At 37.0% G+C, this 26,148-nt stretch overlaps 1 protein-coding gene and 1 pseudogene across 1 annotated transcript in view; one reads left to right on the forward strand and one right to left on the reverse strand.

The window, feature by feature from the left end:
- Positions 1-6,861: 6,861 nt before the first annotated feature.
- LOC110570268 lies at positions 6,862-7,449 on the reverse strand (annotated as a pseudogene).
- Positions 7,450-17,254: 9,805 nt separating this feature from the next.
- Positions 17,255-26,148, forward strand: part of LNX2 (ligand of numb-protein X 2) — a 59,017-nt gene continuing 50,123 nt past the window's right edge. Inside the window, exon 1 of the mRNA XM_021678250.1 lies at positions 17,255-17,348. The gene's annotated coding sequence lies outside the window, so the exon portion shown is untranslated. The remainder of the gene's footprint in view (positions 17,349-26,148) is intronic.

Below are 26,148 nucleotides of genomic sequence, written 5' to 3' on the forward strand. Positions count from 1 at the left end.
GAAATTATTTGGGGGAAAAATTATTTTTGCTCAAAATTGGACTGGGTAAGAGAAATGAGAAATAGAAAAAAAGTGCAGGAAATAGGCAATAAGCCAGTAAAACTATATACAATATACACACAAGTATAGATGTGCTTTTATATATATATAAATATGCTATAAACAGTCATGTGTCCACTTAAAAAGCATACCACTTCCATATGTAAAACAAATGAGGTTTTAATTTTTTCTCTTTATTGAAACAGTAATCTTAGAGTTCTTTTAAATAACAAATTGCCCTAAAGTGTGTAATAGGAGCCATTGTAAGAAATGTTTATAACCAAGTTATGAGGACCTGTATCTCTCACAAAAATAAGGTGTACTTGACTATAATAAAGCTTCTAAAGGTTCTGTTGGCTATTACTTTGTTTTATAGATAAAAGTAAAATAAGTCTGGGAAATATTTATACCCTTTCCTCCGCCCTCCTATCCCCCCCCCCAAATTAAGAGTTTGGCTACCAATCTAAAAAATTAATGCATCATTCAGAATTCTTAATACTGTTCAATCAAACTACATAAATATTGAACAAATAAATTGGAGTCCTTCACTTACATCTTCATTGTTGTGACCATTGCTACTTTTCTTCCACATGATTTTAATGTTTGAACTTTGAATTGTATTCGTGTAAGCATACTTGATGTGATCAACACTGGGCTGTGTGGACCATGAAAGACTGTCCCTGCCTTTGTACAGCTGAAAATCTTAAAAGACATTCAGTCAAGGAGTTAGTCATTCCAAGCAGGGTGACTAATACCTTTCACTTCTAGTACCTTTGCTCACCTCCAGTGATCTTCACTTCCACTGTATTTTAACATGCCTCCAAATTTTTCGCATCAGAAATCCTGAGTTTATATATCCAGTTCTCTGACCCCAGCTTCCTACCCTGTCCTTCCCGCTTTCTCCCACCCACACTTTCTATTACAGTGCCCTTCTTCTTGACAGAGACAGCTTGCCCATCTCTTAATTCCACCCCACCTCCCCTTCCCTGTTGTTTTAACATCTGTTGGCCTCGAGGTCTTCCCTATCCAGTTTGGAAGCCCTTGTTAAGCACCTGGAATATGCTTTCACTGGTACCTCTGCCTCTCTTGAACTTATTTTTGTGCTGTGTCTGCCAGATAATATCCCTGTTCTGATTAACTCTGCCTTTTCTCCGGAGTTGCTTTGGTAACACCAGTGAAAGGCCAGGCCCTGGATGCAGGTAATTAATTGTCTCTCAAACAACCCCTCCCTACCATTTCCCCCAGTCAGTTATGTTTATGTGGTACCTACTGAGTGCTCTGACACTGAGCTAAGAACACTGGGGTATCCTAATAGTGCGTACATTCCCGGCGAGAGAGACATTCATCAAGTAATAAAACCCACTATAGTAACAAAGTGCTCTGGAGAAATAGTATAGGGCTATGTTGTCCAATACTGTAGTCACACGTGGCTGTTGAAATGAGGCTAGTCTTCTTGTTGGTTGGTTTTCTTTAAGATTTTACTGATTGATTGATTTCAGAGAGAGGGAGTGTATACCGCGAGGGAAGGGAGGGGCAGAAGGAGGAGAGGGAGAGGGAAAGCATCTCAAGCAGCCACCTTGCTGAGCATGGAGCCCTACTCGGGGCTGGACTCAGGCTCGACTTGGGGCTCAATCCCATGACTCTGAGACCATGACCTGAGCTGAAACCAGGAGTCGGACACTTAATTGACTGAGCCCCCCAGGTGCCCGCAAATGAGGCTAGTCTGAATTGAGATGTGCTATAAGTGTGAAGTACACACCAGATTCTGAAGATTTAGCATCAGCATAAGGTAAAATATCTCAATTTTTATATTTACATGTTGAAATAAGATGATAAATTCTGGGTATATTGGGTTAAATAGAATATTAACTCATTCACTTGTTTCTTGTTTTGTTTCATGTGGCTACAGGAACATTTAAAATGACCTGTGTGGAGCATACCCTATTTCTGTGAGGTAGCACTGGTGAGGGGAACTAGTCTCTGGGGAGCTCCGTGTCCCTGAAACCTTCCCTGAGGAAGTTGTCTTTGAACAGATACCTGGCTGAGTAGGTGTTACACAGGTAAACTCTCCTCAAAAGAAGAAGTGGGGGGGGTGCGCCTGGGTGGCTCAGTCCATTAAGCATCTGCCTTTGGCTCAGGTCATGATCCCAGGGTCCTGGGATCGAGCCCCACATCGGGCTCCCTGCTCCTCGGGGAGCCTGCTTCTCCTTCTCCCCCTGCCTGCCGCTCCCCCTGCTTGTGTGCTCTCTCTCTGTCAAATAAATAAATAAACTCTTAAAAAAAAGGAAAAGAAAAGAAAAGCAGTCAGGTAGATGGCCTTTTGAAGGAGGGTGAGAAGATGAATGAGGGAGCTGGGAGAGAGAGGCCTGGGATCAGGCCAGGGAGGAAGGCAGGGCCAGATCATATAGGCCTTATTGGCCCTAAATAAGGAACGTGTTCTTCATCACTCATGGGTTATTCCAGACCTTCATTACTGACAAACCCTTTTGTCCAAGCCCCACTTCTATAGTCTGTAAGTAATCTGGTCACTTAATGATGATCTGATTTGATTTCTCAGGTTTCTGTCCCTGCCCTTCCCCGCTTATGTATGTACGTTTCAGATCTGTGGAAGGCTAGCTTTTCCACACAGTGCTCTTGATCCCATCCTTCAGAGTCTCTCTCAGGAGAGGCTTTTGTTAGTTAACTCCCATCTGTGTTTATAATCTCTTTCCCCCTGCTGGCTTTTCTGTACCAGCCTAAATATGCTCCAGTCTTTTTAAACCTTTAAAACAAAGCTCCACTGACCCTACATTCCCCTCTAGTTATTCTTCTTACAGAATAACACAATAGTTTTTTAGTTTAACATTATATTTCATTTAAAGCAATATACTAAAAATGTGTTAACATGTAGTCAACCTAAAAGTAAGGTATTTGACATTTTTTTCTTATTAAGTATTTGGAATCTGGTTATATTTTACACTTAAAGCATATCTCAGTGCAGACACTAAATGTTCAGTGGTTAAAGTAAAGTAAAAAGAATCTTATCAAAATAATAATTTAGGGGCTCCTGGGTGGCTCAGTCGTTAAGCATCTGCCTTGGCTCAGGTCGTGATCCCAGGGTCCTGGGATCAAGCCCCGCATCGGGTTCCCAGCTCCACGGGAAGCCTGCTTCTCCCTCTCCCACTACCCCTGCTTGTGTTCCCTCTCTTGCTTTGTCTCTCTCTGTCAAAATAAATAAATAAAAAATCCTTATAAAAAAATGATAATTTAACAAAAGTATTTTACACTGCTTCAGTTTTTATTATGGTAAAAAATATATAACAAAATTTATCATCCTAACCATTTTTAAGTGTACAGTAGTGTTAAGTGTATTCATATTGTTGTACAGCAGATGTCCAGAACTTTTTCATCTTACAAAACTAAGACTATACCCACTAAATAAAGCTCCCTGTTTCCTCTTTCCCTTAGGGCCTGGTTTCTATGTATTTGATTACTTCAGATACCTCATGTAAGTAGAATCATACAGTGTTTGTCTTTTTCTAACTGGTTTATTTCACTAGTATAATGACCTGAAGGTTCATCCATGTTATTATAGTATGTGGCAGGGTTTCTTCCTTTTTAAGGCTTAATAATATTCCATTGTATGTATATACCACATTTTGCTTATTCGTCCATCTGTTGATGGGCATTTGGGTTGCCTCTACCTCTTGGCTATTACAAATAGTGCTGCAATGAACATGGATGTGCAAATATCTTTTTGACACCTGCTTTCAACTCTTTTGGATTCTAGTTCTTTAAATACCAAAAGTGGGATTGCTGGATCATATGGCCATTCTGTTTTTAATTTATTTAGAACCCTTATACTCTTTTCCATAGAGGCTGCACCATTTTACAATCTCACCAGTGGTATACAAGGATTCCAATTTCTCCACATCCTCACCAACACTTGTTATTCTGTTTTTTGATTGTAGCTTTTGATTATAGCCATCTTAATGGGTATGAAGTGATAACTCATTGTGCTTTTGATTTGCATTTCTCTGATGATTAGTAATATTGAGCATCTTCTCATGTTTGTTGGCCATTTGTAGATCATCTTTGGAGAAATGTCTATTCAAGTCCTGGCCCATTTTTTAATTGGACTATTTGATTTTTGTTGTTGATTAGTAGAAGTTCTTTATGTAGTCTAGTTATTAACCATTTATTGGATACATTATTTGCAGATATTTCGCCTGTTCATTAAGTTGCTTTTTCACTTTGTTAATTGTGTCCTTTGATGTGATATAGGTGATTGTGTGTCCTGTCGTCTATTTTTGTTGCTCATAATTGGGGTGTTGTAGTCAAGAAATCCTTGCCAAAAAAAAAATCCTTGCCAAATCCAGTGTCGTGAAGCTTACCCCCTGTTTTCTTCTAGGAGTTTTATAGTTTCAGTTCTTTAGTCTACCTAAGTCAGTGTTTGAATATGGTGTAAGATAAGGGTCCAAACAAAATTTCTTAGACTTTGCTTATGGAAACAAGAGGAAAAGGGCTGAAATATATGGAATAATTTAATTTGGAGGGACCGTTGACAGTAATTAGGCTAGGACACAGTTCTCAAATGATACTTAGTAATATATTCTAGTGTGAGTTTCTCTGTCCTTTTTGTTTCTTACGGTTGTGAGATACCAATATGGAAACAATCAGTAGTCTAGGGTTAGCTGAAACTAAAACATAAAATGATTGGGAAGAAGCCAAGTTATCAGAGTGCAGGTGATTGCATTTTGTGCCCCTTCATTACAAATATGTAATGCATGTGGTCAGTTGCTGAGCATAACTTTTAAGGCCATTCTGTTAGGGCCATTTAAAAAGATTTCAAAAGTATCCATAGCAATTAGATCTCATATGAAATATTTGTTAGCCTCATTAATTTCTCTAATTTTAGGCTTTGTGCTTTCATTATAGATGAGATACATTAATTGAGACTTCAATAGACTAATTTCAGAGTTTATTAAAAAATTAAAAATAATTTTTCTGGATTTCTGACCTTTTCTTTTTCCTGGTATATTGAGTACATTTGTCAACACATTTGAATGATTTTTCTACCTTTGAAAGGCATATAATAACATTAAGAAAGCTTTCAGGATTTATTCTGTGAGTCTGGATTTTTTTAAATAGATGGCAGCTATTTACAGAAAGGACTAAAAATTTCATTGAATCCATTTTGCAGGATATAGAAGGATGATAAAATCTATTAAACATCAAAATTAACTTTGAACTAATGTATATTGTGTTAATTTTTTTTTATTGTAAAGGGTTTACGTGTTATGAAGCTGTTCAGTATGATTTTTTAGTCTTTCTAAATATGACAGTGTGACTAAATTTTCTTTACTGTAGTTTGGGTTCACCAGAGGCAATAAATCAAAGTTGGTGCTGGAGAAAGCAAAGTAGATTATTAAGTAGTTCTTAAAATGTTTATTCATAGTACAGCATTCCTTATGTCTCCATAACAAATTACTCTTTTGGTTATTTGAAAGGAAAATAGTTCTGTTAATAAAAAACAAAGAGGGGCGCCTGGGTGGCTCAGTCATTGGGCATCTGCCTTCGGCTCAAGTCATGATTCCAGGTCCTGGGATCAGGCTGCATCAGGCTCCCTGCTTGGCGGGAAGCCTGCTTCTCCCTCTCCCACTCCCCCTGCTTGTATTCCCTCTCTCGCTGTGTCTCTCTCTGTCAAATAAATAAATAAAATCTTAAAAAAAAATAAAATAAAAAAGATAAAAAACAAAGAAATTACTCTTGAAGTATACTAGGGTTTATGAAAGGATATCTTTCTGGAAGATAAAGCTTAATGTTCTTAAAAATATTTCGAATTCATTTTTAATATCGCAGTATTTCTTTTTTAAAGAATATTTTTCTATCTGATAACTCTTAGGAAGCAAACAGTAAATCTGTTGGATTTGCCTTGTTGCATACATTATCAAGAACATTGGGGTGTAAGGGTACAGTCGTTTCCTTTTTTCTTCTAACACTGTATTTTTTTTAATTACAGGAATGCTAGGTGTAGAAAATTTAGGAAATCCTAAACTATGCAAAGAAAATAGAAAATGGCTAATAATGCCACCAGTTAAAATTCTTTTTTTTTTTTTTTTTTTTTACAGATTTTATTTATTTATTTGACAGAGACAGAGATAGCGAGAGCAGGAACACAAGCAGGGGGAGTGGGAGAGGGAGAAGCAGGCTTCCTGCCGAGCGGGGAGCCCGATGTGGGGCTCGATCCCAGGACCCTGGGATCATGACCTGAGCCGAAGGCAGACGCTTAACGACTGAGCCACCCAGGCGCCCCAGTTAAAATTCTTTTAAAATCATTTGTTCACATATTTGAATATCTGCTCTGTACTTGTGTACCATTCTACATATTTGGGATATGAAAGTGAATTATAAAAGTTCTTGTTCTCAGAAATTGAGACTAGTCAGGTAATAGTTTTATCACAATTATTATATTTTGATACAGATATGATATTTATTTTATTTTTTCCAAATGTAAAGATTTGTTTTATTTTCTACTGGGGGAAGAAAGAGGATAATAGAACTGTTTTCCAATTTGCTCTCCACTGTATACACACATACCCACACACATACATAAACATACACACACCAAAAATACCCCAACAAAAAAACAAAACAGAAAACTGAGAATCAAATACCAAAACACCCTCAAACTGCACCGATAGGTCATATTTTGACCAAAAGAATAGATCCTGGGAGGAAGTGCAAAATGCAGAATCAAATGACCGAAAAATGCTGAACAAACAGCATTATTAATATACAAAATATTTATATTACTGAACTAGTAACAGTTGATGTTCTCCATGTCTGTAAAAGTTTGGAACCACATAGCTGATTTGTTAAATCTAGTCCATGCCAGCTTCCAAACTCCAGAAAAAATTTTAGTTAGCTTCATTCTTTGATGCCCCATCAAAATTTTCTACGAGATCTGGAACATCATCATCCTCTTCATCAGTGTCTTCTGGTTTTGGTGCTTTGCTATGCAACACTTACCGAGGGAACTGTACAGCTAACTTCCTAAAACTTGTTAAGCTGTCAGCGCCAAGCTGACTTAATATTCCAGGAAGCATTTCTGTGATTGGTTTGGCTTCTGCATAACCAGTAAGTGCAAAGGTGTTAGCAGAAAGGGAAGCTTGGACTTTGTTGAAATGTTGTTGAAATGAATAACTGTCCCATCATCTTTAATCATGTTCACCTCTTCAATACAGCTATATTATTCACAGCCAGTTTTTTAGAGAACTCTGAAGTTTTTTGTCATCAGCTGTAGCTGTTCTATGTACCACCTTCTTCTTTCTGCGAGCTGTACCCTTGTCCCCTATCCGGACCTGAGCCTGAAGTTTGGCTAACTTTTCTTGATTCATGCTGTGGGTAAATCTGAAGCAGGGAAGGTCCTCCAACAACAGCACATGGCAAGAGCAAGATCCAAATATGATATTTAAATAGTAAAACTTAGGCATAGAATCTTGTGGCAAGGCAGTAGTGGAATTATTATTATACATTATAGGTAAAGAGTAGTCTCCAGTGAAAAATAATTTCAGTGTATTTGTGATTGTGCAGGGCCTGAGATAGTTAAGTAATGATTATGTATCCCCCCGACCCCAACGCTGGCTATTTATTGAATGCCTGTTCTGTGCCAGGGTGTTCTAGATGGCAACAATATAGCAGTGAACAAGACAAGTGGGATCCCTGTTCTTAAGGAGTTTACATGTTGTGGGGGCGGGGAGGAGAGAGAAACAATAAACAGGTGAGCAGATTAATGAAAAGGATAATGACATGCCAGGAAGAAAATAAGATGATGCGGTCAGATCTTAATAGTCTGTTATACTGGTGACTAAAGTCTACAGCTGGTCCTCACATTTCCTTTCAGCCATTAGTCTGTCTTCTTCACCAGGAGAACTTTTAATTAATACTGCCAAAGAGAAACAAATAGTGGCATCTCTGGTTCCTGCCCTTTGCCTTATCCTTCCCTGGAGGTTTCTTACTCAGTGAAATTGCTAAACAGCAAAAGTAGGAAGGAATTTAGAGGAGAAGCAAGGCATCTGGCAAGTCATTTCTCAGATAATTTGTCTTTTCATGAAGCTGAGAGTTTGTTGAGTTTGTACCTGTCAGTATCTCAGCAGTACTTACTATTCGTATGTTCTGAGTTAACAAAAACAAACCCTACCAATTATTAGGAGGGAACAAGGGCAAATGATTTTATCAATCCTTACGGAATTCGCAGTTTTATTGTCAAGTTTCTCATATTTCTTCAAAAAACTATGATCTCTGTCATCTTATAAAGAACTCTTGATTTGTAACTTAGCTGATTAAACATCTCTACAATTGATGTGTAAGACTTCTGTGCCCTGCTTTCTTTGGTACATAAGAATTTGGAGTGTGACTCATGACTCATCAGTTGACATTGTGGTACATTTTTAGAAACAAAGAATGCAACGGCAGATTTCCCTTAAGCAGCAGTAGTGGAAGTGAATACAAGAAAACACAAATGTGCCTATCTTTGTGGGTGTTATTACAGTTGTATGTTAACTTGATTCTTGGAAGTGTGTTACAACACGGGACATTTCAATGAGTTTGAATAGAATAGGTATAAACTGTGTACGTGTCTTGCAACAAAATTCTTACTATTTTTATTATGTGGTAACTGCATTTCTCCCATTTTTATGGTATGCACTCACTTTGCAGATAAATACAATTCTTAATATTTAGGCTTGTGTTTTACTTATTTGTGAAACACAGAGATGAGACAATGAAGAAAAAGCACACCACTTGGGCACAACACTTCATTTTTAGTGCTCCATAGTATTGTGCTTTTCGATGACCATGTCTTGTTGGCTTACTTTGCTTTTTAATTTTAGTCATGTATAATCATAGCCAAGCTTGGCTATGTTCTACTTTATTTCCTTTAGTACATGCTCCTGCCATGGTATACTTCCATACGCATATAAGTCAATCTGCACAGGGGCACCTGGCTGGCTCAGTTGGAAGAGCATGCGACTCTTGATCTCGGGTCATGAGTTTGAGCTCTACACTGGGTGTAAAGATCACTTAAAAATAAATAAATGAACTTTAAGAAAAAGTCAATCTGCACAAATAGATATTTTATGAAAAACAAGCCTCACTCCCACTCCTGTGTCCCAGCCACTCAGTTCCTTCAGGGTGGACTACTGTTAGTAGTAGTAGTTAGTAGTAGTATATTCCTCTAGACATATTTTGTGCATAAAAGTTCATGTGTGGATCTATAATGGACAGATGTTTTTAAACACATACTGTTTTGGGGGTGCCTGGGTGACTTAGTTAAGTGTCTGACTCTTGATTTCAGCTCAGGTCTCAATCTCAGGGTCCTGAGTTCAAGCCCCTCGGATTAAAAATAATAATAAATACATACATACTATTCTGTATCTTGATTTAAATTAGCTCAAAATTTGTTTTAATTTATTCTTCTTTTTGAAATTCAGTTTTTGATTTGTTTGCTGATCTCACCTGAATTGTATTACCTTAAAAAAGTGTTTATCTCTTGAAGAACACGTATTACCATGCAGGGGTTTTCTCAGCTGGTTACAATTATAGAAAAAAGGATTATCTGACCTTTTTTTAAAATTATAAATCATGACCCTGTTGTTTATGCTTTTTTAAAGGGGTAGCTAAACAATAAAAATTTAGTCATCTTGATGATAACTTTTTTACTAGGTTCCTTTGATCTAGCAAATACAGTACAACCATGGAAGACTATCTATTTAGTTCATTTTAAATTTTGCTAAAAAGCTTGGTTATTAGGGAATATTGTAGTACAAATTACGCTGAATTAATAATTGTTTTTTTTTTTTTGAATTAATAATTGTTTAACAAATCTTCTTGCTAATCAGAAATGTCTTGGTGCATTTTACAGTGTTGATCAATTCTGCAGGTTGTACCTTTACTGTATTAATGTTTGTAGTGGGCACTCTTAGGATAGCTTTCATTTTGAGAAGTGTTGAGTGCATCCATTTTATTCTAAAAAGGGGAAGGGGAAAGGTGGTCTTTTCCTTGAGTCCAATTAGAATATGATATTGATCTGGAGGGACAAAAAAGTAAATTGTTTTGGGGCACCTGGGTGGCTCAGTCATTAAGTGTCTGCCTTCAGCTCAGGTCATGATCCCAAGGTCCTGGGATCAAGCCCCGCATCGGGCTCCCTGCTCAGCGGGAAGCCTGCTTCTCCCTCTCCCACTCCCCCTGCTTGTGTTCCCTCTCTTGCTGTATCTCTCTCTGTCAAAGAAATAAATAAAATCTTAAAAAAAAAAAAAAAAGTAAATTGTTTTCAGTAGTTTAAGTGTATCACCCTAGAGGCTTTAATTTTTTCACTGTTGAACTGCCTTCCCTTTGGCTGTGAAACATAATGGGCAGAATAGTAGAACTGCCAATATTAATCATTATAATAACTACCATCTGAGTGACTACTCTAGCTGTCACTCTGCTAGGAGCTTTAAATTTTCATTCAGCTGTTAATTGTGACAGTAATCCCATGAGGTCACCACTTTGCATTGAAGGAACTGGAGTTCAGAAAGTTTCAGAGCTAATATATGATTTAGACAAGGTTAAGGGGTTACCTATGATTGGAAATCATACTTATTTGATCTAAAAGCCATTACTCTTTACTAAGTTGTTTCTCTGAAAAGATAAAGTTCTGATAGAGCCCTAATTGTTTTTTCCTTTTTGGTGAAGAGTATTTCATAGATCATTTTTGTTTCAACCATATAGTTGACCAAAGAAGAGGTAGGTTTCAAGTGTAAAAAGGTCATAGGACTATTCTAGGACTCATAATGAGATGATTTTTCAAAAGAAACTAAGTGGGGGACGCCTGGGTGGCTCAGTCGGTTAACCGTCTGCCTTCGGCTCAGGTCATGATCCCAGGGTCCTGGGATCGAGTCCCGCATTGGGCTCCCTGCTCCGCGGGGAGCCTGCTTCTCCCTCTCCCTCTGTCTCTGTCTCTCATGAATAAATAAATAAAATCTTTAAAAAAAAAAATGTTAAAAAAAAGAAACTAAGTGGGATTGTTTTGCTATAATGCAGTTGAATGATTTTACAGAAATTGTGGTTTTAATTCTAAAACCTGAAAGAGAAAAGTTGATTTCTGACTTATAAGTGAGATCATAAAGTATTTGTTTTTGATTTATTTCACTTAGCATAATACTCTCAGGGTCCATCCATGTTGTTGCAAATGGCAAGATTTCATTCTTTTTTTATGGCTGAATAGTATTCCTGTGTGTGTGTGTGTGTGTGTGTGTGTGTGTGTGCGCGCGCGCGCGTGCACGTGCCCACACATTTTCTTTATCCCTTCATCTTTTTTTTTTAAAGATTTTATTTATTTATTTGAGAGAGAGAGAATGAGACGGAGAGAGCACATGAGAGGGGGGAGGGTCAGAGGGAGAAGCAGACTCCCTGCCGAGCAGGGAGCCCGATGCGGGACTCGATCCCGGGACTCCAGGATCATGACCTGAGCCGAAGGCAGTCGCTTAACCAACTGAGCCACCCAGGCGCCCTATCCCTTCATCTTTAAGTGGATACTTAGATTATTTCCATACCTTGGCTATCATAAATAATACTGCAGTGAACATGGGGTGCGTATATAGTTTCAAATTAGTGTTTTTGTTTTCTCCAGATAAATACCCAGAAGTAGGGACCCCTGGGTGGCTCAGTCGTTAAGCGTCTGCCTTCGGCTCAGGTCATGATCCCAGAGTCCTGGGATCGAGCCCCGCATCGGGCTCCCTGCTCAGTGGGAAGCCTGCTTCTCCCTCTCCCACTCCCTCTGCTTGTGTTCCCTCTCTCACTGTCAAATAAATAAATAAAATCTAAAAAAAAAAAAAAAAAAATACCCAGAGGTAGAATTGCTGTATCATATGGTATTTCTATTTTTAATTTTTTGAGGAACCTCCATATTGTTCCACGGTGGCTGCACCAGTATACATTGCCACCAACCGTGCACAAGGGTTCCCTTTTCTCCACATTCTTGCCAGTACTTGCTATTTTTTATCTTTTTGATATTAGCCATTCCAACAGGTGTAAAGTAATATCTCATTGTGTTTTTTATTTGCATTTCCCTGATGATTAGTGATGTTGAGCATCTTTTCATGTGTCTATGGCCATCTATATGTCATCTTTGGAAAAATTTCTATTCAGATATTCTGCCCATTTTTAAATTGGATTGTTTGGTTTTTTTGCTATTGAGTTGTTAGGAGTTCTTTATATAATTTTAGTTATTAACTGCTTATCAGATACATGATTTACAAAGATTTTTTCCCATTCCATAGGTTATGTTTTCATTCTGTTGGTGGTTTCCTTTGCTGTGCAGAAGCTTTTTAGTTTGATATAGTCCCACTTGTTTATTTTTGCTTTTGTTACCATTACTTTTGGTGTCAGATCCAAAAAATCATCACCAAGACAAATGTCAGGGAGCTTACCACCTATGTTTTCTTCTAAGAGTTGTAGAATTTCAGATCTAATGTTCCAGTCTTTAATTCATTTTGAGTTAATTTTTGTGTATGCTGTAAGACAGTGGTTCATCTGCATTCTTTCGCATTTGGCTGTCTTATTAGCCGACAGCACTTACTGAAGAGACTGTCCTTTCCCTGTTGTATATACTTGGCTCATTTGTCGTAAAGTAATTGGCCATATATGCGTGGGTTTATTTCTGGGCCCCCTATTTTGTTCCATTCATCTCATGTCTGTTTTTAAGCTAGTACCATACTGTTTTGATTACTGTAGCCTTGTAATATAGTTTAAAATCAGGAAGTGCGATTCCTCCAGCTTTTTCCTTTCTCAAGATTGCTGTGGCTATTCAGGATTTTTTGTGGTTACAAATTTTAGGATTGTTTGTTCTATTTCTATGAAAAAATGGCATTGGAATTTCAATAGGGATTACATTGAATCTGTATGTCACTTTCGGTGGTATGGCCATTTTAACAATATTCTTCTAATCTATAAGCATTGAATATTTTTTCATTTATTTGTGTGTTTGTTTCATCAGTTTCTTACAGTTTTAGTTGTATCTGGGCTTTCATCTCCTTAGTTTAATTTATTCCTAGGTATTTTATTTTTTCTGATACAATTATAAATGGGATTGTTTTCTTAATGTCTCCTTGATAGTTCATTATTAGTATATAGAAACAAAACAGGTTTTTGTCATTGATTTTATATCCTGTCACTTTATTGATTTTGCTTATTCTAACAGTTTCCTGGTGAAGTCTTTAAGGTTTTATATAAAAAAATATCATGTCATCTGCATTTAGTGACAGTTTCTACTTCTTCACTTCAATTTGGGGGCTTTTTTTTTTTTTTTCCTTGCCTAACTGCTTTTGCCAGGATTTCAATACTGTGTTGGATAAAAGTGGCAAGAATGGGCATCTTTGTTTTGTTTCTGATTTTAGAGGAAAAAGCTTACAGCTTTTCATTGTTGAGTGTGATGTTAGCTGTGGACTTGTCATGTATGGCCTTTATTATGTGAGGTGCATTCTTTCTATATTCCCTTTGTTGAAGGTTTTTATCATAAATGGATACTGAATTTTGTCACGTGCGTTTTCTGAATCTGTTGAGATGATCAGGTGATTTTTACCCTTCATTTTATTTAAATGATCTATCACATTGATTGATTTGTAGAGTTGAGCCATCCTAACATACCTGGAATAAATCCCATTTGAACATGATGTATAATTTTTTTAATGTGTTGTTTAATTTGGTTTGCTGATGTTTTGCTGAGGATTTTTGCATCTATGTTTATTGGGGATATTGTCCTCTAATTTTCTTTTCTTGTGGTGTCCTTGTCTGGTTTTGCTATCAGGGTAATACTGGCCTCATAAAATGAGTTTGGAAGTGTTCCATCCTCTTCTGTTTTTTGGAAGAGTTGAGATTGGTATTAATTTTTCTTCGAATGTTCAGAAGAATGTACCAGTGATACCATCTGGTCCTGGACTTTTGTTTTTTTGGGAGATAGTAATTGCTTCTTTTCCGAGATTGGCACCTAAAAAGTGTATTTACCTTGACTTTTGTAATGAGCTATCAGTAAAAGGACTCTGATTTTATTTTGTTTTATCAAATCTTTTTCATAACGATACTTAGTGAGATGTTTACCTGCATGGTTTGTGTATTTATTCTGTATGGTGTTTTTGGACAAGGAATTGTCCCCCCCCCCCAACCTCCGCATTAAAATTTGATTTAAAAAATGGCAGTTTAGGTGCAAGCATAAGAAATAGGTTACTACAAAAAAGAGTCACATTTTCATAACTTAATGTTCTTCATAGTGACCCTTGGAGTGTTAGGCTTTCTTTTTTTAAAAAGTTTTATTTGTGGAATAATAGAGTTTTTTTTACTTTAATATTATTAAAATACTTAAATGGTAGAACACTAGATAATAGATATTCATAGAAAATCTGGAAAATAGACAAGCAAGAGTAAGAAAAATATGATGTGTAATTCCTTCTACCAGGTATATACCTGTTTGTTCTTGTCCCCATTTATAATTGTTGGATAGTTTTCCTAATCTGCAGTGAAACTTATGGTGAGATTGATGATAATTTTTCACAGTCTCCAAAGACGTCCCCTAATTCGTCCTTACTCACTTGTTTCTTATTCTTTACCCACTGTTTCCTTGAAAGTGCCTCAGCCTATATAGTAAAGGTTTCATTTAAAGTTAGGGAGAGGGGTGCCTGGGTGGCTCAGTTGGTTAAGCGACTGCCTTCGGCTCAGGTCATGATCCTGGAGTCTTGGGATCGAGTCCCGCATCGGGCTCCCTGCTCGGCAGGGAGTCTGCTTCTCCCTCTGACCCTCCTCCCTCTCATGCTCTCAGTCTCTCATTCTCTCTCTCTCAAATAAATAAATAAAATCTTTAAAAAAAATAAATAAATAAAGTTAGGGAGATATTTATCCTTCATTTTCAGCACTATTATATGCATACCTTTGGTAGTCATACGGATGATGACTGTTGAAATAAAAAGCACCAAGAGAGACCAAAGTTGAGAAAACAATTCATTTTGTAGAATGCATTCAGTTTTGGGTGGCCGTATAGAGTAGTCATTAGCTGAAGAGCATTTGCACTGTGTGTGCAGTTGACTTTGCCCCGTGTACGGCTCCCCTGGCCGGGCTTGCTCTCCTTGCCTGTCCGGTAGCATAGCATGCCAAAAGTGGTTAACTCTCTGCTTTTTCTTTTTATATTATGTATTTTTTTAGTAAGGAAAACATTTCAGGAAACGTAAGAGAAACAAATCTGTGCTTTGCAGAGTGGTACTAATAAGATATGTGTGTATTAAAATTGCAATTGGACATCTAGTTTCTGGTGGAAGGATATTTGAGTTGTCATTTTCTTTCACTGAACAAAAGCTTATTTGCCACTGTATGGTGTAGTGACATTAGGCTAGTCAGGAAGCATTTCTTAAAACTTTGTGCCCCATTGCTGGCATTTGTGTAGAAGGAAAATAAAAAAAAAAGCTGTGTAGGCTCTGGCTGCTGCGTGGTATATACGTGCAGGAACAAGTGCATAAAAAGAGAGATCTGGCCATTTCTGAAGCTGGTCACCTGTTCAAGCATGGCTGGTGGATTCCACAAGCCGCTGTTGTTAGTATTTCTTTGTCATCGGCAGATGGATGGCATTTTACTAACTGGGATAATCACATGCTGAGTTCTATAATGGCGCCACTTACATAGGCATATCCTGTGGGAAATGGTCAAAATATATCCAAGTAATGATTTGCTCTTGCTTCTGGGATAGTCATGCTCTTTTTACAAGGTAATTCAGAATATGCAATTGTACCAAGGTGTGTATTTGTTTTTATTTTAAAGGGTTGGCATCAGATGCTATTCTTGTCCCCCTAGAACTTAATTGAAAGACATTACAATTCCAAAATGGAATTATGTTGGGAAAGGTGAAGACATTCTTTTAGTAATAGAAAACAGGAGTTATGTTTTAAAGGAAGACTTGGGCAATATTCTGTTTAACAAACGTGTTTCAATTCATATTATTAATCCTGAATTATGGCTTGTTAGGTGAGCCATGAATTGTTGAAGTTATTAAGTAGTAGGAGATGAACAGAAAGAAAAGTTAGTATTTTGACTCCAGTTTCCTAAGTAAAAGTGCTAATATATGACAGCATAATTGTTTCCTAAGACAACTAAATGGAAGTGTATTTTCTAGTGAGTATTTACCCAAAGAATTCAAAAACACTAATTTGAAAAGATCTATAGACCCCCATGTTTATTGCAGCATTATTTACAATGGCCAAATTAATGGAAGCAGCCCAAGCGTCCATCAATAGGTAAATGGATAAAGAAGATTTTGTGTGTGTGTGTGTGTGTGTGTGTGTGTGATGGAATATTACTCATCCATGAAAAAGAACAAAATCTTGTAATTTGCAACAACATGGATGGATCTAGAGGGTATAATGCTAAGTGAAATATGTCAATCAGAGGAAGACAAATATATAATTTCATTCATGCGGAATTTAAGAAACAAAACAAAAAAAAGAGAAAGTAAAAAATTAACTCTTAAATATAGAGAACAAACTCATGGTTACTAAAGGTAGAGAAATGGGTGAAATAGGTGAAGGGAATTAAGAGTACAGTATCACAATGAGCATTGAGTAATGTATAGAATTGAATCATTATGTTGTACACCTAAAGCTAATATAACACTGTATGTTAACTACTAGAATTAGAATAAAAAATACATTAAAATTAAAATTTATAGAAGAAAGTATACTTTCAATCATGTGACCTCTAGAAAGTAGAAAAACGTTTATATAAAAGTTCTATATAAAATTTATAATATTGTAATTTTTCTTAATATTGTCCTATATTTTATGTACCTCTCAGTTATTCTTGTGCTATAATAGTCTCAAATCATTGCAACTCAAAAGTAAAGTGTTAACTAATCACATACGACACAATGGCTAACACTAAAATGGCTGACAGTATCAAATGTTGGCAAGGATATGGAGCAACCACTCGTATATTCTTGGTGGGAGCCTAAAATGGTATGACTTTGGGAAAGATCTGGCAGTTTGTGTGTGTGTGTGTTTATTTTATTTTTTCTTAATATTTAATTTATTTATTTGAGAGAGTGAGTGGGAGAGAAGGAGAGAGAATCTGAAGCAGACTCCATGCTGAGCACAGAGCCTGACACCGGGGTCCATCCCATTACCAGGAGATCATGCCCTGAGCCAAAATCAAGAGTTGGACGCTCAACCAACTGAGCCACCCAGGCACCCCACTGTGTGTTTAAATAAAACCAAGCATATACCTGTCTTGGGTCCCAAGCCTTCCACTCTCAGGTATTTACCCAAACATATGCTCATAGATTTGTACAAGAATATTCATAGAAGCTTTTATTTATAATCACCGAAAGCTGGAAACAGCCCAGTTGTCCACCAATAAGCAGCATGATAAAGTGGGATACTGCTGAGAGATGAGAAGAAACAGACTGCTAAATATATACCACAACTTGGGTGCTGTGTAAAAGAAGTCTTACACAATAGAGTACATACTCTGTGTTTCCATTTATATGATATTCTAGAAAAAGCAAAACTAATCTATTGTAAAAAAATCAGGGCAGTGGTTGGGAAGGGATATGAAGGAACTTTCTGGGGTGATGATTATGTCCCATATCTTAATAGAGGTTTGTGTTATGTAGATGTATGCAGTTGTCAGAAACTCAGTGAATATATACTTCAAACAATGCACAAATATTAATTTTACCTCAAAAATATCAACAAATATCAAACTTCAGTTAATGATAATCTATGCTGTAATATTTTAGAGAGAAGTGTACTGACTTCTGCATTATACTTTGAAGTACCTGAAAATAAGATGGAGGGAAGGATGGGTAGATATGAGATAAAGCAAATGTATAAAATGTTAATGGTAGACTTGCAAGATATAGGCATTCACTGTAAAAAATGTTAAACTTAGAAAACTTTCATAGTAAATTGTTGGAAAAATATTAATTGATAGTGGAACTATTTATGGCCTGTTTTTTCATGCATGATTTGTTATATAAACTTTATTTCTCTTTGCTTCGGTGATATTTATTCTATATTTTTAATTATACTAAATCATAGCCTTATTTGAGGAGTCAGAGTACAGAGAAGTAATTTTAGCTCATTAATACAATTGTTTTTCTTTGGGCTTGTCGGAGTTTTCCTTTTTTTTTTTTTTTTTTAAAGAGTCGGGGGCGCCTGGGTGGTTCAGTTGGTTAAGATTCCAACTCTTGGTTTTGGGTTGGTCATGATCTCAGGGTTGTAGGATTGAGATCTGCGTCATGGAGCCTCCTCTGGATTCTCTTTCTCCCTTTGCCCCTCCCCACCTCACAAAAAGAAAGAAAAGAAAAAAGTGGGACTGAGTGGCAATGTCTTTAGATAGATTATTATAAGTTGTGTGGTTTCTCTGGGAGTTTATTGCATGTTGTTTATATAATGCCTTTTTGTTTTTTCTTTAACTGATGGGGAAGAGGAAAGGAGTGGTAAAAAGTTTCCCAACTTCAGGTTCATACAGCCTGTGTGTCCAGAGGAAGCGAGTGAGAGAGAGTCCTAAGTCCAGTCACCTGACTTGTTTTTTTGTTTGTTTGTTTTTGTTTTTTTATTTATGCCAGTTTCAGTCAGATTTTCTATCACGTGCAACTGGAAGAATCCTACAGAGACGCTCATTTAGTTTGTATCTATAAGTAGTGTTGCTTAGGGGCTTCTTTACTTAGTGTATGATCTTCCATTTAGGCCTCTATGTCTCTATGTATGTGTATTTTGCTTGTATAATGGTTGTCTGCTGGTTAGATTGGAAGTTCTTTGAGGGAAAAGACTATCTTACTCCTGTTAAATACACTTTCCATTCTCATATAGATATGTAAACCTAGCCTAAATTCTTTCTCTCCTTTATATATCCTGGGTAATTTATCAGTAATTTTTAATTAATGATAGATTTAAAAAATATCTTCTCCTGTGTGCTAGGTGGTGTGTTTGGTACTAAGGCTGTATTGCTGAACAGAGCACGAGCCCAGCACTCACAGAGCTTCCATTCTGGTGGGGGAGACATATTAAATAATCATACAGATAAATAATTGCTGTGATAAGTACTAAGAGGGAAACACAAGGGTGTTTAAGACCAGGTAATAGGGGATCTGTCCTAGTCTTGAGTGCCATATGGAACATTTTTTTTTTTTTAGACATCACATTTTAAAAAACAAGGAGTTATCTAGGAGATGATAGTGAGAAGGAGTATTACAGTATTACATATTACAGGCGGATGGAACATTTACAAAGGCCTTGAGTCAAAACAGGGCATGACGCTTTAAAGGAACAAATAGAGAGTCTGTGGAATAGAGAAGTGAAATCAATGAGGACTGTGGAAGAAGTAAAAGTTGGAGAGTGAAGTCAGAGCAGAATTATGCAGAGTATAATTGGTAGGACTTTATACAGGGTTAGGTGTGGGAGGTAAGGGAGAGGGTAGTATCAAAGGTTACTTCTGAGTTTCTGGCTTATGTGCCTATATGGTGAGTGCTAGTGAGCCCATTCTCCAGTGGAGGACCAAATTTTGGTGGAAATGATCTTGGGTTTGATTTTGAGTCTGTTATGGTGTCTTTGAAACAACCAGGCATGTGTTTTGTTTTATCATTCTATGAAGGATGCCACCTCCTCCCAGATAGTTTTCCTTTTGTGGCTCCTTATCTGGTAGGTATAATATAATGTGGGAGTCTCTTCAGTCCTTATCTGCCTCCTGATAATCATCCTCTCTCTATATCGCTAGCGTCTTAATTCAAGTTCTCTTTTTTCTCTCAGACTACTCTCATGGTTTTTTAACTGGACTCCCTCCATTCTTTCAAACTTCCCCTTAATTCTTGTTTCACGATATATGCAGAATAAGTTTTTGAAATTACAGATCTCATCTCGTCATTGTCCTTAGAACCCTTCAATATTTCCTCTTTGTTTATAGAACAAACATATAAATCCTTAACATTGTCCCTAGCGCCTTGTGAACTGCTCGCACCCCTGCAGTCTTCCCAGCTTTTCCTCATGCTCTCTGAGGACTTTTCAGTTGACCTTCCTCAAATATCAGCTAAAATGTCTCATTCTCAGGGAAGCTTTACTTTGAACTTCCTTGTTAGGCTCTTCTGAAGATATATCATGTATTTTTATTGTTTTATGTATATTTGTGTCGCTGGCTAATTGAGACCTTTGTACTAGATTAAGATCTGTGAGGGCAAGGACTGTCTGTTTATCTCTCCACAGTAACCCTCTCCCCTAGCACAGTGCCTGGCACGCAGCATATAACTAGCAAATGTTTGTTGAATGAATCCTGAACTTTCTAGTGCTTAATTTATGTACCTGTTATATGCCATGTTAGTTAACTGAAGGGAAAAACAAAGTGTTTTGTTTTTTAAAATACATTATGTTTTACTGTTAGGTTTTCTTAATTTGGACTGTTTCCATGGAAACGACAACCAAGCTTGTTGGGGTTACTATAATACTCTGTAGGTGATATTTGCTGCTGCCATTGTTAACCAAGACACAGAAATTTAAATTTTCAGATAGAGGTTTCTTGAGTTTGAGAACCAAAGTATAAAAATTTAATTTGAGGGAGAGTTGTTCAATATTCACTTTTTTCCAGTATTCTTTTGAAGGTCTTCCTTTCCATTAAAATAGTTTGCTGCTGACCTCTAGGTGTTGGTAAGCATGAATGCTGTTCTGTTTTTGCTCGGTAACTTTGTTGTTTGTTTTCATTCTACTGTCTATCACTTACTGATTTTCTTTCCTAATGAATGCTTTGTTAATAAGTGTTCCTAATAAACCTTTACATAGAACATAATTATATTGTCTGTAATATAAGTGAACCTCTCTTATTAGGAATCATAAGTTAGGATCGTTGGGGTGCCTGGGTTGCTCAATCAGTTAAACGTCTGCCTTCGACTCAGGGCCTGATCCCAAGACCCTGGGATCATGACCTGAGCCTGGCTCCCTGCTCAGCAGGGAGTCTGTTTCTCCCTCTCCCTCTGCCCCTCTGCCCACTTGTGTGCGTGCTCTCTGTCTCTCTCAAATAAATAAAATCTTTGGGAAAAAACAAAAAGTTCATGTTGCATTGAGGATGCTAGTAGAGATAGAGGCATTTATATCCAAAACTACTTCTATAACTCAGAGCCACTGACAAGAAAAAACAGGTGGGATTCCAGATCTTGAGACATTGATTTATGAGGTAATAGTAGATGGCCTTGGGTGACAGCATTGTTGCAGTGAAGAAGCATAAAGTTTCCTTTTATACCTTAAAGGCCCAGGAAGAAAGCTGTAAGCAAGGTTAAAACATTTCTTATATACCCTTTTATATATGAAGGTTACATTCAGAACTTTGTAAAAACTTTATGTCCCGTGGCAAATACAAGTGAATGTTTTCCAAGAAGCTTTTAGAGATTGATGGACAGCTCAAAAATTGAGATGCTATACAGTTTTATGTTCATTCAAATTGATTTTGATATTGAATGCAGAAGCAAAAAGTTATTTGGATTTTGTGAATTAAAGAGGGATGTTGATTTTGAAGGCCCCATTTTATCACAGTAAAAATAAAAATGAAAATGCAAAATTGCTAGAAATTCCCTTGAGACTAAAAATATGAGGTCTCTCTAGTATTTTGGCCCTTTTATACAAATAGCAATATCTATTTTCTTCTGGAAGTGAGCCTCTACAATGCTAACTAACAACAGAGGGTAAATAATTTCCCTGCGGGTCTATCATCCATTTATTTATATGAACATATATGAGTTTGTGCATATTTTGGCTTGTGCAACCTCTACATATTTATTTTGTAAGTGTATGTACTTACAAAATTATGGCTCTGGAATCAGACTGCCTGATTTGAATCATGTTCACTCAGTTACTAGCTTTGGCATCTTGGGCAAGTTACTTAATGTTTCTTACTTTCAGCTTCCTCATCTGAAAAATGAGGTTGCTGCTGCTAACGATGTATCAAATTCATGAGGATTAAATCTGTTCATTCCCCATCTCAGTTAATACCATGCCTGACATATAGTGAGCACTTAGTACATATCAGCGATTATAATTATCTCCTCAGTCATTCCTTTTATATTTTAAAATTGCTCTCATGAGTTAATCCCTGTTTAATTTACACCCTTTGTCTCTCCATGGTATCAGTCCTATGGCCGTTGTCTAACAACAAACATCCTAATATTTTGTCCTCTCCCATGGTCTTGTTCTTTTCACTTGTTCTCAGTTGCCTGCGTCTCATTTTTTTTCTGGCTACACTGTGTTTTTCCTTAGCTTACTGGGCATCGATGTTTCAGACAGGGTGGGCCATAGGTGTTGACCATAGCTGTTTTGTGTTTTACTTTTGAACAGTAGCGAGACTTCCTTCCTCTAAGCTCCTCCGACTCCCTGCCCAGTGCTATGCTGGAATGTTTGAGCTGGAAGAAGCTTTGCTGATTGTCTAGCCCAGTGCCTTTGTTCTTCAAAGCAGAAGGTTAGAGCCTGAGACTACAACTCCTGCAGACGATGGGCATTTTTTGTAAATCTTGCAAGGCATTTTATTTCTCCACAGAGGATAAATCACAGTACGATAGTAAATGGGTTATTAAATTTGGGCTTTAGGAAATATCAGGAAATTCTTATATTTATGATTGAGAAACTAATCTTGAATTATAGGGAAAGTAGTTGTATTTTGATGGGAAATATGAGGAAAGTTCACTTATAGCTCTTTTTTCTTTGATATATCTGTGCTGGTTTTGATATGCTGACCCCTTGCCCTCTTGTTTCTCTCTTTATTATTTGAACATCCTACAGTGTTGCTCAAATCCACCCCTCATTTGATTATTCCTACTCATTACATTAGTTCAAGTTCTCACTACCATTCATCTTGACCATTGCAGGAACTTCCTGTTTTGCCTTCTTGCATTATTGCCATACCTCCTAACCTGTACCAAACCTGCTGCCATAGTCCTCTCCCCAACATGCAGACCTATTCACATCATTTCCCTCCAGCAATAATCTATCTAATGATAGAGAGTTTTACTATTGATAATGGAAAAAACAGGAAGGCTGACAGGAAGCCTGATCATTTTTGAGGGGAAAATGCATATTTAGTTAGGGGAGGAAGGTCTGAATCCCTCTGTTAGAGATTCTCATGCCAGCAGGTTAAACTTTACAAAGAGGCATCTATCCATGTCTTATGATAATGGGAGTATGGGAATATCTCCTTGTTAAGTCAGCTCCACTCAGATATCTTTCTTTGGCAGTATCTTAAATTAATTAAATATTTGTTCCTTTAATATTTCATTTTGTCTTCTGTATATAACAAATGTCCTTAAACAAGGTAGTATATAAATTTTCATAAATCGTATACAAACCAGTTTATTGAGATTTATTACCGTAGGTTTTGTTTAAAAAAGAAAAGTCAGGTAAGGGTAGAGAATGTAATATTGAAATAGAGAAAGGGAAGGACATAGATGAGAGAAAAGATTAAGAAAATAAAATTTATGACATAGCATTGATCTGAGGGCTGGCCCCACCTCTAAGTTTAATGTCCCTCCAGCGGGTCCTTTCCATTTTACCATATTTTCTGTTAGAATTTGTTTTTAGAAGTAAAGTTCATCTAGCTAACTAATGAATCTGTAAACTCTGTGAATTGGATACTTCAGTACTCATGTAGATTAAAAGTCGCCCTCACAATTTATAAGTACAAATAATTATATAAGTCATATTTAGTTGAAAATATTTATTTTTGTGTAATGGATTTCTGACCTGCTTTCAGATCATTCTCTAAGCCAAGGATTTCCTTTTATGGGCATTTACCGTGCCTCTATCTGCTTTTCAAATTCCAGTGAAATGAATTAAAATGAAGAGAATGTACATTGAAAACATTTTATCTGCCAAGAGCCACAAATTAAAATGAATTTTTCTTTTGTTATTATTTCCAATTTTGATCAAATTTGTTCTCTTAAAAACTGTTGTTAAATATACAGGTTGAAAATGGAGACGTAAATGTGTTCAATTAATAGAATTGTGTATTAGGTACTCAATTTTATTTGCCTAGTTCCCAGCCTAGCACATCCTGAACATTCAGTAAGTATTCATGGGGTGCAATTTAATATATTAAAGATGAATGTAATTAATGTAATTAAAAATTACATTAAAGGCTACAGTATAATATCTATGGCCGTGAAATTCTAAATCCATTCAGAAGCAATATCCTGAGATAATATTTTGAAAAGATGAATAAATTTCTCAAAAGCCATAAATTTCCTTGTTTTCTGTATGTTGGTAGAATTATTTAACTCAGTAAAATAGGCAGCCACCATTTTAACACCTCTACGTTTGAAAAATTGGCTCTCATGCTTAACTGAAGCTCTCAGTAATTTTATATATGTGTATATTTTATTATTAAGAGTAGTTACACAGGCAAAATTACAGGTATCCCTGCTTTTCAAAAGTTTGTGTTCTGCCACTTTGCTTTTTTAAAGGACCTACAGTAGTACCTGTTTTCACTAATTGAAAGAAATCCAAAGAGGATTTTTGCTTTTACAAAAAACCCAAAAAAACCCAAAAGCAAAAACAGCCTTCAGTGTTTGTTTTGCAGTGAACAGAGGCAGCGCACATCCGGTTGGCCAGAGTGGCCAGAGCGGCCCCACAGCCCTTCCTGGAGAGCTGCGCTCAGCGTCTTGCCATCAAGCCACCACAGCTTTGAACTGTGTCTGTGAGCATCTGTGCTTTGTCTCCGTTTATTTTGTGCATCTGTTGGCAGGATGTGTCCTAAGGTACCAGAAAAGCTTAAGAGAGGTTATTTTTGGGGTCTGGGAATGCTCAAAATTTTTTCCATATAAATTAATGGTGATTGCTTCTTTGTTTTATGTCATTTCAACTTAGCAATAGATTTCATTGGAATGCTCTGCTCTCAGATAGTGGGGGAAACCTGTATTTGAAGAGGATTTGTGGGGAGGGAGCAAATTATGGGTCATTGGATCTCTGGGATGGGCACTAAATGAATGGTCCAAGAATAGTAATAGTAGGGGGTTGCAGTTATACCTGAGATGTAAAGAGGCTGAAAAGTTAGTTGGTCGAGTATAGAGGACTATAGGGGCAGGGAATAACTGGGCTTACTGGTTTTGAGTTGATCAAACACTGTTAGATTATTAAGCTCTTCATTGGGATGGAGAGGGTCAAAATAGGACCCTTTGGTCCTTGGGACTTCTTCACAGGTAGAATTCTACAGGCTAATAAGCCCTTTTCATGCAAAAAGACTAGATACAACTGAATGAACTCTTTCTGTACTTATTTATGTGTGTTAACCTTATAAATAAAAGTCACTTTAACAGCAAAAATGAATTTATTTGGGAATAGCAGTGAATTTTAATTTAGGACATGCAAGCTTTGGCTAAACAATAGGCAAGCCCCACAAAGGAGAGGAATGTTATTTTATGGAGAAGAAGGAGGAAATTGGGAGGGGTTGTTTTGAACAAAAGTCCCTTGGAGAAAAGCAAGAGTTCAGGGTGATGATGGTTTCTCATTGGTTGAGTTGCCAGGGTCAGCTGATTCCTTGTAGGAGATGCAATGTCCATCTTTTCCTGTTGGGGCCTGTAATTGGTGAGTCTTTCCTGTTAAGGATTCTTCTGTTGTAGTCTGTAATTGACGGTTCTTCCTGTAATTGATCGTTGAGTGGTATGGCTCCTACTTCTAGCCTCCCCACTCTGTTTAGTGAACTTTCCCTTCACTAATTTCCACAGGGGTTTGGCCGAATTCTGGGCCTCCACAGTTATTTATCCTGGGAGGCATGGAAGGATAGGTCCTGTTCAGATTCACATGCCTGGCTTCATGGGGGTGGTAGTCCCTGAGTGAGTGCATTTACAGAGATGGGAAGCTTCCTGTAACAGAAGTTGCTGTTTTATTTGATCCCCTTCCTCTGGAATCCTCTTGGTCTAACCAGTCCCATTTAACACCTCCTTGGGATATGTTACCGAAATCTTCCATTTTTAAGAAGGTTTAATCTAGACATTTATATTTAGCATATGAAAAGAAATAATAATGCCAAAGAGATCCTGAAGATCTTTACACTCCACCCATGTCATGCTCCCACCATTGAATTGTA

The sequence above is a fragment of the Neomonachus schauinslandi genome, chromosome 3 (genome assembly GCF_002201575.2).
Source record: "Neomonachus schauinslandi chromosome 3, ASM220157v2, whole genome shotgun sequence".
Lineage (NCBI taxonomy): Eukaryota > Metazoa > Chordata > Mammalia > Carnivora > Phocidae > Neomonachus > Neomonachus schauinslandi.